General features: G+C 39.5%; 2 pseudogenes across 1 annotated transcript; both read right to left on the bottom strand.

Annotated features, from left to right (window-relative positions):
- Positions 1-2428: 2428 nt before the first annotated feature.
- LOC101578124 lies at positions 2429-2881 on the bottom strand (annotated as a pseudogene). Its single transcript, XR_001116972.2, has one exon. The product of XR_001116972.2 is annotated as a 60S ribosomal protein L22 pseudogene (transcript).
- A 1262-nt stretch (positions 2882-4143) lies between these two features.
- Positions 4144-4515, bottom strand: LOC101578519 (annotated as a pseudogene).
- Positions 4516-4985: the final 470 nt, after the last annotated feature.

A 4985-nucleotide genomic window follows, 5' to 3' on the forward strand; every position in this document is an offset into this window, starting at 1 on the left:
TATATATTTAATGAATTTAGAACAGGGTGTACAGGGTCTCACTACGTAGACTGGACTCTTAACGATTCTCCTGTTTTCAGCTTCCCAAGTGCTGGAATTACAGGTGCGTGCCACATCTCAGTGCGCCCCAGGGGAGGGGCCGGCACCACAGCCCCAGGATGAAACCCCAGCTACTGTGCTCTGCCAAAGCAGCCGCTTTAGTCCGCTGAGCTATCAGGCCGTCCCTTATGCTGAGCATTGAAATTAGTAGGTAAACCTCCTAACCTCCACATCTCTGCATTCCAATCATATGTCAAAGGGTCTTATACATGACAAACAATGCTCTCAGTAAATTTTTTTAAACAAACCAGAGCAATGATTCTAAAATGTTTTGGTGTCAGAAACCCTATATATTCTTAAAATTTTGAGAGGACATAAAGGTATTTTTGTTTATGTGAGTCTTGCCAATTTTTTTTTACCATATTAAACACTGAAAGCAAGAGAAATTTAAAACACAAGAATATACAAGTTAGGCATGGTGGCACACATAGGCTGAGGAAACAAGATCAAAAGTCTGAGGTCAGCCTGTGATGGAGACTACTAGGAAGTGGCTCTGAGCAGGAATGAATATTAACCAATTGGCTGTTCATGTTTACACATGAGTTTTCCCCAGGCTTAAGCCATTGTCTGGAGATGGGCAAAGACTCAGCAAGTAAACCTCCCTGGTCTCCACTTAGGCCTGTATTGGCCTGTGAAACCAGGAAGCCTCAAAGGACAAGATAAGGTCACACCTGAAGGCCTTCACCTCCAACTTCAATTAACTAAAAAAGACTATAGCTGCAGGCGCCTCACTCCTGAGGTGAAGACATTCCTGACCATAGCAGAGTTCTCCTAAATTAACATACATATTACTTGGAGAAGCCCTTGAAGGGACTCTCACATCCTGCCCAGATTCAGATTCTTGCATCTTCTTCAGTATCCCCTTTCTTTGTTTGAAAAGCAAATAAGTCACCCAGAGAAGTTCTTTGTCAAAAATCCCAGAAAATCTCAAATTCTGTGAGAGAGTTTTCTGATCCTACTGGCCCCTGAATCTATACCATTATTTGTGCCTTCACTGACCACTCACTTGGGAGATTGCAGGCCTGATCAACCAGTAATAACCAAGAGATATTATTAATAGGATAAGTCTGGACAAATTAGAAAACTTGTCTCAAAATAAATAAAAAAAGGTCTGGGGGTGTAAATCAGTGACAGAGAGTTTGCCTAGCCAAAGGAGACCCTCATGTCAATCACCAATAGGAAGAAGAGGGGGAGAATAAGAAGATATATACAATAAAAGCATTTCATTAGATTTCAGAGAAGTAATATCATCATAGGTTCTGTGAGGTTTGTATAATCATACTTCTCATTAAGAGAGGAAATAAAAGTAGAACACAACTTTTAGTATGAAAATAATTTTGACTTAAGTCCATACAGTTGGCTTTTGTACTCTGATTTACATACAAATGTTGCAACTTGTGGGAAAATCTAAACTCAGGGAAATCCACATAGCAAATGAAACTCTGACTTGTAACTGGCCTTCTTTTTCTTTTTTCTTTTTTCTTTTTTTTAAGGAAGGAAAGGTTTATTTAGCTCAGCTTGTGGAGGTTTCAGTCCATACTTGGCTGGTTCTAAGGCATGGTGCCACAAGCCAGAGGACAGTCATTCATGGTTGGCCTTCTTTTTCTTTGCAGTACCAGGAATTGAACTCAGTAACTTGCCTTCTGAATTCACTGCTCTCCACTAAAATCCTTAGCTGGTCTTTTCTTCAGAAGCATTCATCACTTGATGGAAGAAACCTGATGCTGTACTAATTAAGGAAATAGGTATTCCAATGAAATCATAAGCATCTGTACAACTAGAAAGATAATTTGAGAAAATAAAGTGTGAGTGGAAGAATGCAAGAAAAGAGCAACAGTCTTTCATCTGGCCCTCAACTATCTAGGGGACTTCTGGTAGTCTTGTTTATTCACTCAAATGGTTATAAATTAATGTTGTCTCTAGGCAGAGCATGTAATTATACACCTACATTTAGAACTACATAATTTTCCAATGCATTTACAAGGCACTAAATGAACAATAAATGTTCAAAAACACTGTAATTGGGATTCTGAGACTCCTAAAGACATGTGTTAGGGCATAAATTGGTTAAAATTAATGTTCAAGTTGTAAATGCAATTGCTTTGTTGAGTAGTCTTCTCTCAAAAGAATATAATTTACCTATTTATTTAAAAACATCTATTTCAATTCTAAAACTGTAAATATCATTTTAAAGTGAACATTAATATTTGCCTTTGTCCAGATTTTATGGAAAACACATGAGGCTTTTTAAAAATTCTGTTCATTGTTTCCTGCCTTGGTATGTGTCACAGCTGCAAAAGTATTTATTTATTTATTTATTTTTTTTTGGTTCCCAAGTTTTATTCAAGAACTCATAAAAAATATTCCAGACAAAGGAGCTTTAATCCTCATCTTCCTCCTCCTCTTCGTCCTGGTTAATCTGGAAGTAACGTAATTCATAACTCTCTTTGCTGCTAGCAACTACGCGCAACCAGTCACGCAGATTATTCTTCTTCAAATATTTTTTGGTGAGATATTTCAAATACCTTTTGGAAAAAGGCACCTCGGAAGTCACGGTGATCTTGCTCTTGCTCCTTTCGATGGTGACCACCCCTCCACCAAGATTCCCGGCTTTGCCGTTCACCTTGATTCTTTCCTGGAGAAACTGCTCGAAGTTGGCAGTGTCCATGATTCCATCTTCTATAGGATGTGTGCAATCAAGGGTGAACTTCAGGACCTGCTTCTTTTTTTTGCCCCCCTTCGCTGCAAGCTTTTTCACGGGCGCCATGGCGGCCGAGGACTCGGAAAGGGCTGCAAAATTATTTATAATGGCTCACAAGCTCCAATGTAATTTTTAAAAAAGTGTTAGATGATTGGTTTCTATGCTTGCAGGAATAGAACTAGTGCTATAACTAAATATCTAGCTCCAACTTTTTTTTTGTTTGATGGGGAGTGTGGTTAGTATTGGGAATTGAACCAGGGGCCTTTTGCACTGAACTACATCCCCAGCTGTTCTGCTATTGTTGTTTTGGATGGGGTCTCATTAAGTCACTTAATTTCTGAAGTTGGGCTCAGACTTGGACTCCTCCTATCTCAGCACTAGTTACACAGGCGACAGGGCTGGGGCAAAGCTGGCTAAGGAAATAAGGGGTCCCTGTCAATTACAAGATCCCAAGACAGCACCAAATAATTCCCAGGACTGTGAGTGGAGCTTTTCATGGACTCCCATGACAAGTGCTTGGCATAAAAGGGAGGAGATGCTACAAAAATCTTGCTATCATGACTCTTCACAGTAGCCCACTCTATGTCTTCTAGACCAGGGCATACTTTTCTTTACACTATTTTTCTTTTAATTCTTTGTTTTGGTCTTTTAGAGACAGACTTTCTCTATGCAACTCAGGCTGGCTTTGAGCTCACTTTGTAGCCCAGGCTGCTCTTGAACTTGCAATGATCCTTCTACCTCAGCTTGCTGGAATTATAGATGTGTGCCACCATGCCCAGCTTTATGCTCTTTTTTTCCTTTCCTCTTTTGCTCATGGTGTACAGTCAGTTTCTCCTTTATCCCTATACTACTCACTTTTCAAAGAAACTTTTGACATCATATTTGGCTTGTCTCATTTAATTTCTTTGTTCAAGGCAAGAAGGTCCTAGAATAGGCTTGTCAGCCATTTCTAAAGGAACTACCTGATAACACTTGAGTTATAGGTATGCATCATCATGCAAAGCTCCGAACACAAGTATGAATATTCTCCAATCTTTTGTTATGTGCTCTTATTTATCTATATCTACCCTCTATCATCTATTACCTAACTACCTGAACTTGGTTATTTGAAAGAAAAATGCAAACATGATCATTCACTCCTGAACACAGTAGTATTCATCTCTTTAAAAACCAATATTTTCTTACATAACATTATTGGTAGTAATCTTAAAAAAACATTAATTCAATTATGTTATGTAAACAGATCTTTTTTTTCAATTTTCTCAAATTTTCCTCAAAAGTTATTAATTTATTTTATTTTACTTTATTTTTTTTCCAGAGTTTGAGTTTTATTGTGACACTGCTCAAGCCTTGACAGCGAACTTGCGCAGAGTATAGCCGCTCCTTCTGCTGCTGCTTCTTGGTCTTTAGCTCCTCCTCATGCTTACTGAGCTGGTGGTGCATACCTCACGTCTTCTTGGGCCGCAGGTCCAGGGGCTTGTACTTCTTGCCCTGGTAATATTTCCTGAGGTTTTCTTTCTGGGTTTGGTTGATGACAGTGAGAACACGGGTGATGGATTTGCGAACAACTCGCATGTTTGAGAGCTTGGACGCCGCGCTGCCTGTCACTTTAGTGACACGCAGCTGTGACAGCTCCACCTTCAGGTCGTCTAGCTGTTTCAACAACTCTTCTTTCTTCTTGCCACGAAGATTCCCCGAGCCTTAATCTTGGCCATAGTTGCAAAAGAAGCCGCCACCACCGGCTGCTCCAAGAGAAAGAGCTCATTTACTTTATTTTAAAGAGAATGAAAAAACAATAAAAAATGTGGGGCCGGGGAGATGGCTCAGTAGAATAAGCACTTCCCTGGCAAGCACAAGGGCCTGAGTTCAATCCTCGGTTCCGCCAGAAAAAAAAATAATAAAAATTAATACAGAATTTCAAAGCAAGATTATAGGAAATTAACAATGATTTTTACATTGCACATTGTTATCTTCAAAGCAGTTGTCCAAATTAACAGATATAAGCATGCAAAATTGATCAAACAATTAAGCATTAACTGCTCCTAGTGTTGCAGGCAGCTGAGTTACATAGAAATACTGTAGGCAGTCAGACAGGGCTAGGCCTTGGAAGGAACCAGTACAGAAGACAAGATGCCTTGCAACTATGGAATAGACAAGACACATCCTCTGTGGGGCAAACTTCAAG

The sequence above is a fragment of the Octodon degus genome, unplaced genomic scaffold (assembly GCF_000260255.1).
Source record: "Octodon degus isolate 3935 unplaced genomic scaffold, OctDeg1.0 scaffold00397, whole genome shotgun sequence".
Taxonomy (NCBI): Eukaryota; Metazoa; Chordata; class Mammalia; order Rodentia; family Octodontidae; genus Octodon; species Octodon degus.